We start from the raw sequence: 7,706 nt of genomic DNA on the forward strand, positions 1-7,706 counted from the left end.
CAGACCAGTGAGTCTCCACTGGACACCTTTTTATGTCCTCAGGATATGACAGGGTAATGCATACAATAGGTATCCAACATCTGCTCTTTCTAAATATTTCTCAGGTGGCTCTCTCAGGCCTTTCAAGCTCTAAGGCTCTATGACTTACGGCTTGGAGTCAGTATTATGAAAGGCCTTTTCTAACTCTTTCACCCTGAAGGAAATATTCATGAAGGTGAAACTGACTGAACACTCCTAAGGGGCTTCAACAGACCTGAGAACTCCCAGATGTTCAAGCTGGATTTAGACAGGCAAAGGAACTAGAGATCAAATTGCCAACACCTGTTGGATCATAGAAAAGGCAAAAGAATTCCAGAAAAGCATCTACTTCTGCTTCATTGACTACACTAAAGCCTTTGACTGTGTGGGTCACAACAAAGTGTGGAAAATTCTTCAAGAGATGGGAATACCAGACCACCTTGCTGCCTCCTGAGAAATCTGTATGCATGTCAAGAAGCAACAGTTAGAATCGGACATGGAACAATGAACTGGTTCCAAATTGGGAAAGGAGTAGGTCAAGGCTATATATTGTCACCCTGCTTATTTAACTTCTATGCAGAGTACATCATGCAAAATGCTGGACTGGATGAAGCACAAGCTGGAATCAAAATTGCTGTGAGAAATATCAATACCACCCTTATGGCAGAAAGCAAAGAGGAACTAAAGTGCCTCTTGATGAAGGTGAAAGAGAAGAGTGAAAAAGCTGGCTTAACATTCAAAAAATGAAGATCATGGCATCCAATTCCATCACTTCATGGCAAATAGATGGGGAAACAATGGAAACAGTGAGAGACTTTATTTTCTTGGGCTCCAAAATCCCTGCAGATGGTGACTGCAGCCATGGAATTAAAAGACACTTGCTCCTTGGAAGAAAAGCTATGACCAACCTAGACAGCATATTAAAAAGCAGAGACGTTACTTTGTCAACAAAGGTCCATCTAGTCAAAGCTATGGTTATTCCAGTAGTCATATATGGATATGAGAGTTGGACCATAAGGAACCCTGAGCACAAAATTGATGCTTTTGCACTATGGTGTTGGAGAAGATTCTTGAGAGTCCTATGGACAGCAAGGAGATCAAATCAGTCAATCCTAAAGGAAATTAGTCCTGAATATTCATTGGAAGGACTGATGCTGAAACTGAAGCTCCAAAACTTTGGCCACCTGATGCGAAGCACCAATTCATTAAAAAAACACCCCAATGATGGGGAGGGAGGTTGGGGAGGGAGGAGACATGGGTGTACCTATGGCTGATTCTTATTGATGTCTGACCGAAAACCACAAAATTCTGTAAAGCAATTATCCTTCAATTAAGAAAAAAGAGACCCTGATTCTGGGAAAGATTGACGGCTGGAGGAGAAGAGGAGGACAGAGGATGAGACAGTCAGAGGGCATCACCAAATCAATGGACATGAGCTTGAGCAAGCTCCAGGAGATGGTAAAGGACAGGGAAGCCTGGTGTGCTGCAGTCCATGGGGTCGAAAAAGAGTCGGACATGACTGAGCAACTTAACAACAACAAAGGGGCTGCTGGAAACAGGCCGGAAGTGAGCAGAGGGACAGAACGAAGCTAGAAATCTCTGGTCCTCGTAAGTTATGTCTTCAAGGCATGCTTCATTTTGAGGTGCTTTGAATTCTCAAGTGAGCCACACCCATATTTACATCTGGTATAAATGGAAATGATTTTCAACCTATTTTCAGGATTATCCAAGTTTCTCCTTTTCAAGATGGAGGAAACTCTTGAGCTGAACATAATTCAAAGCAATTATTGTTCTTTAGCTGTCAAGGTGCCCTGTTATTCTTTTCATAAATATCCTGGATGATCTGAGCCCAGTTCATCACAAAGTCTTTTTTTTTTCCTTTAGCCCTGTACCTTTTCAGTTGCTAAATTTACAGCATTCAAATGAAAAGAAGAAAGGAAGCCCCACTTTTGCCCCCACTGCTAACATGATATGTGTCTGGGTTTTAATCGCCCTTGTAATTATACCCTTGGCCAGGTCTGCACAGGTATAATGCAGAAATTAAACATTATGGCAAAGCCTGAAAAGGCCTCACTGAGGTAGGAGGACACGACAGCTTTGTAATATCTCTAGTTACCAGGAAAAGGCAAAAGAAAAATGAAAAGGAGGCCTGGGAATGGCATAAGCTAGCTAGATAACAATCCACTGAGAAGGCATTTCTGTCTATGACCCCCTCTAAGACTGTGAGCTGGAAGGCTCGGAATCCCCTGGTGGTTTGATAGTCAGCTAAGGCTGGATGAAAATGGAAGAAGGTGGAGTGCCTGGCTTGTGAGTTAAGAAATAAGCACAGCAACAAAGGGAAAGGCGCTATGACATTTTCTAAATATTTACCAAGGGGAGTTGACAATTCAGTGAGTGCAGCCAGACCTGAGAGTGAATTCTCCTGACTGCCTCCTACACCTTCCCTCAATCACCATCTCCATCTCTGAAACCAGGTAACCTTCCCCTCTGGGGGTGTTAGAGGGAAAGCTGCCTCTCTGTGATAAACGCAGCAAATGCTACATGATGATTCGGGCACACAGACCACCGCATTTACTCTTTCTCCCCAGGTGTCTTATCTAAAGCAGAGGAGTAACTGAACAGCTGTTAAAAAAAAAAAAAAAAACTAAGTCGATACAAACTACTTTTAAGATAAAATATTTCTTTCCACGGTAATTTGCAACTAGTCATATCCATATGATTTCAGCACCCAGCATCCATGAATTCCCTGCCAGTCCTCATTCCAAAACTAAATTTCTCATCAGCCCACACAGCAGAGTTACTTTCATTCTTGATCCTCCCAAGTCAATTGATAAATGTTAATCTGCAGGTCAAGGTTATTTTAAAAATTATGAAGAAATGTACTTTATATCACTCTAAACTTCCCGCTGGTCACGTTTTCTACCATTTCAGGTCTTGAACAGAGAGCATAATTTTGTGTTTGATTTTGAAATTTGGAAAAACATACTTCAAGAGCAATTTAGTGACTGGGTTTAGATTAAAACAGGTATTTGACAGTCTCAATAACTCTCTAAAGTCTTTTCCTTCTCCACTGTTCCAGAAATGCTACATAATTATTTGTCTTAAAATCTGTATCGACTCAAGATATTAATACCTATTGTGCAAAACCGCATACATCTGTATACCTAACAGGCAATGGGGAGGTTATAGAGCAGTTTGGAGTTGAATGCCCCTTCATGTCTTCTATCCTATCTCTAATACCTTTTAAAGATTTTACTAGGATGGAAGTATTGGACATGAAAATATACCCTCTCACAATCTCTCTCAGAGGAAAGAAAATGGCAGTGGTTTAATATTAGGCAGAACTTCAAGAAATAAACCCAATACTGGCCTTGAGAGGGAGAAAGGAAAGAAGCAGGCTAAAATGATAAGAAGCAGGCAAGATCCGTACCACTGCTGCACAGGAATCATCAGGTGCGTTACTGGTGGGCCTCACCTGTAAGCAAACAGCTACACAAATGGAAGGCTAGACTCAGTGACCTCCAAGGTCCCTTCCCAGTCCAACAGCGTTGCCTCATGAATTTTTTATAATTATCTTCTGTCCTATCACCCTGTCCCCATGCATCATCAAGCCCTCCTGGCCACATCCACGACTGAAAGGAAAATCTGTTTTCAAAAAAAACCCATGCTTCGACTACTGCCAAAATTACAGTTCTGTCCTTGAAACAATGACAGGCACATAATGGGCATGGCTAAATACCTCTGAGCAAGTGAGTCTCCCATACCTTCAGCAATATATATATTTTTACAACAGGATGTAAATAGCTTATTTTAACATTGATACCTGCTCTTCCTCAAAGTGTTGACTGATATTCATGATTATTTTCTTCCTGCAAAACAGATCTTCTGGAAAGTGTGAGAGAAATAACCCATGTGATTTGAAAGTGAATCCTGGGGGCTTTGCAGGTTTGGTTCAGAATAGCAGGCTTCATCCTGCTAGGGTTGGAGGATCTCCTGTGGAGGACAAGTCAGTGGTGGCTTGCCACAGGGAAGGGGGCACTGGTGGGAACAGTCCAGGAGGTAGCCCGTCCCTTCAGCAATACTTTTTAAGCTTCTCTGATATATGCAGAATTATCACCCAAGGTCTGGGGAGTGAAAGACTGTGAAGCTAAGAGACAACCCTATACCAGCTCTTTCCACCTTGTACTTCTATATCCACTGCTGACTGCCAAACCTCAAAAAGAAGGTTGACCAGCTGAGTCTGAATCCTAGCCCCACCACTCATCAGCTGTATGATGTGAGGCAAACTATTTAATCTCCTTGAACCTGTTTCCTCACTTGTAAAATGCTGATAATATGAGCTACCTCACAGAATGACAACTGAGTAGGATAATATAAAGAAAAGTCTGAGCGTTCATTTACTCATTCTCTCATTTATTCAGCAAAGATTAACTGAGTGTCCACCACAGCCAGGTACTGGGTTAGGCACTGGTTTGGTATGTAAAAAACAGGAAAAAAAAAAAAAAAGTCCATTACTTTTATTTACTAAAAACAGCCTGTGTCCAGAACTGTGGCAGATTCGTCAGATTTTTAATTTAGTTCAACACTTTCATTCACAGCTAGTTTGCCTAAAACAGTCATTTTTAATTAGTCATATAGGATCCCAGGTGTGAGTCTGCCTCCGGCCAACCTTTACCTACCCTGAAGCTAACCATCTAGCAGGTGTTCTGCTAAAAGACGCCTTCAGAACATTTGGAGGAAGCAATGACCAGAGCAAAAGGTGGTATTCCAGCTCTTAGCAGAGCAAGCCACTCAGGAAAACTTGATACGCCTGTGCACCCAGGCCCGTCCTGGATGCCTGAAAGGTTTGGGGTGCTTTCAATTCCACAAGCGGACTGAGTCTTCCGAGAATTGGGATTAACAGGACTGGCTCATCCCCAGTCATTGTGACTGGACCACCTATAAAGCTAAGGGCAAGAGCTAAGGGGCGGTGGTGTCTAAAGGCCACCTTTTTTTAGTGTAGGGCTGATGTCTTTCAGCTATACTTAACTTCAGGGTTTGATAAAGTTCTGTGTAAATAACCCACCGGCTGAGAAGTCAGGTGGTCTCAAGGCTGGTGGGCTTTTCTTCAATGTGAGCTTAATATTTCTTTTTCTAATTAGCCCACAGCCTTTGGGCAAGTACAAGCCTAGCTGTGCTGGGTACTGAGCATTCAGTACTCTTAAATATTTTGCATTTACAGAAAAAAAAAAAAAAAAGAGTTGCCCAAGACATTCTGGAACCCAGGTCTCCTAGCAAAAGAGTTAAAGTCTGAAACTGGAATAGGAAATGACCTGCTCTAGGTCATATCAGAGGATATGAGGGTGATCAAAGAGGGGATTCTAGAATAAAATTTGGTACCATCTGTGAAACTAAGAATCGGGTAGCAAATAGTATATAGGTGCCTAAAATTTTTGATTTGCAGACTCCTCTCATTCAAGAGCCACCTGAATCATTTCCCTTAGGAACTGAAGTATATAGATCGTGACTAACTCACCGCTGTGGGTCTTGCACGGCTGCCGCCTACCTAGAAGTGACAGCCTAGACTCAAGGCACAGGAGTTCTGGGTGCAAAAATACTGTCACTAGATACCCACCACTACCACCCCCATCTGAAGCATCTAAGAAGCTAAACTATGGCTTCTTTTCATTTTCCTTCAGCGTGTTATTATTAACTCCTGGAGCCTCTAATTGCTCACTGAAAACAGTGGTTTGGATATTAATAGGCTGAAAATCAAGAACCCTACCTGGGGCTCGTTGTCACGGAAACGATACTCAAGCCCGCCACTACTTCCCCACCCTTGGAAGTCTGGGCGAGTTGGTGGAAGTTGGGGATTGTCTTAACGCTATTAATTTCTTCCTCTTTCTGCTGTTTCTCAGGGCCAAGTTGTTGGAGAAAGAGAAACTGGTGAGGCGGGTGACTGTAGTATGTAGCAGCTTGGAGGAGTGGAACTCTTTAGGAGTGGAAGGGTAAGGGTCCTTGGAGGATAGTTTGGGGCACGCTGAGCTCCTCTCCTTGGGGCTGCACCCGGCCACTCCGCTTCGTTCCCCGGGCCCTTCCGCTGCCCTTCTCTCCCAGCCTGAGCGCGGAGCTGCCAGCAGCGCGCAGACAAGTTCCCCAGAAGGGAATCTGAGCAGCCCCAGGGCTGAGAAACCCAGCAGAGAGGGGAATGGGGAGGTCGGACAGGCTAAAGGCAGAACCCTCTTCGTCCCCATGCCAAGGTTCTGGGGGAAGCAGCCCCGGGACCAGAACACGCATCCCGCTCACTGCCCTCCCAGCGCCCCCGGGCGATGCTCCAGGATCCAGCTCTCCAAAGCAAGCGCCCAGCTCGCTAAGCGCCTCCGAAACCCACGCGGATTCCCGCGCCCCGGGGCGATCTCTGCCGCAGCCGCCAGGGCCTCCCGCGGGCTCTACGCCCGGCACCCAGGGCTGGGCCCCCACCCGGTCCCCTGGGCGCCGTGCGTCACGCGCCCCCTGGGCCCAGCGCCTCCTCTGCGCTCGCGCCGCGCGCCCCAGCCTCGCGCATCCTCACCCGCACCCAGCTCCCTCTGGCCGCGGGGCCCTCCCGGGACTCACCTGCGCTGGGGCTGTAGCGGCGGCCACCCCGAGCCCGGGGGCGGCAGTGGCGGCGGCGCAGGGGGAGGAGGGCAGCGCGGGGCTCCTGGCACAGCGGCCGCCGGGCGCCTGGTGCTGCCGAGCCGCGGACCCGCCCAGAGATATAAATAACATTATCTGAGGAGGGACATTCCTGCCGGGGGACATCGCTGCTGCCGGGACCAGATAGTCCCGCGGCGGGGGCGGAGAGGCGGGGCCGCAGCCTCCCGCAGCGCCAGGCCCAGCCCCCGCCTTCCCCACCCACTCCCGCACCTGCCAATCAGCCTCCGAGCCCCGGGCCACCTGCCCGGCCTCCGCCCGGCTCCCCCGGCCAGCCTCCGCCTCCCGGAGGACGGCCCGAGTCCGGGCCACCCGAAGCCGGAGCGGTCCGCAGCGCCCCCATCGCCGCTCACCTCCCCTCACCGCGCGCTACCCCGAGCCCCCTGCAGCGGGGAAAAGATTTGGCTGCAGCTCCGGCCTAATTCGTGCACCCAGAGCGGCAAGCCTGGCCAGGAAAATGAGCTCTCCAACCTTTCCCACCCCGCGTCCCCAACTGTATACAGTCAGGCTTTTCAAATATGTTAAAAGACCCGCTGAGGCCGTAGGTTAGGAGAGGCTGGCGCCCGGGCAGCGCGCCCTCGCTGCGGCGGGTTGGGGAGAGACAGATTGTTCCCGGGGGCTGGTGTGTTAGAAAGCGCACTGTGGGGCAGGCTTCTCGGGGCTGGCAGTAAGAGCAGACGCTGGGAGGGCTGGCGTGGGCACTGGGCGGGAGACCCTCGCCCCCAGCCCGAGAGCTCGGTGTCTCTGTTTGCAAACCTGGTGTGGTCTGGGCAGACCCCGCAAAGCCAGAGGGGCACAGCGCGCAGTCCCACGGTTTGCATGTTACAGGGACTGTAATCAACAGGCAAGCTGCCACCCCAGCCCACCGACATCTCCTGGCCGGCCCTGGTTTCCAGGGAGCCGAGGTTTTCTCGCCGCAAGCCTGGGTGGGGTGGGATGCTGTAGGCCTGAGAAAACACTAGAAACGCTGGTGCCAAAGAGGAAAGACAACAGCACCTCCGCTCACCTCGGGAGAG

At 48.4% G+C, this 7,706-nt stretch overlaps 1 protein-coding gene across 4 annotated transcripts in view; it reads right to left on the minus strand.

The window, feature by feature from the left end:
• SPTB (spectrin beta, erythrocytic) overlaps positions 1 to 6,728 on the minus strand; it is a 128,030-nt gene extending 121,302 nt beyond the window's left edge. For all 4 annotated transcript variants that reach the window (XM_027971928.3, XM_042252611.2, XM_060418657.1 and 1 more), the window contains exon 1: positions 6,613 to 6,728. The gene's annotated coding sequence lies outside the window, so the exon portion shown is untranslated. The remainder of the gene's footprint in view (positions 1 to 6,612) is intronic.
• Between the last annotated feature and the right edge of the window lie 978 nt (positions 6,729 to 7,706).

This window comes from Ovis aries, chromosome 7, assembly GCF_016772045.2.
Source record: "Ovis aries strain OAR_USU_Benz2616 breed Rambouillet chromosome 7, ARS-UI_Ramb_v3.0, whole genome shotgun sequence".
NCBI lineage: Eukaryota > Metazoa > Chordata > Mammalia > Artiodactyla > Bovidae > Ovis > Ovis aries.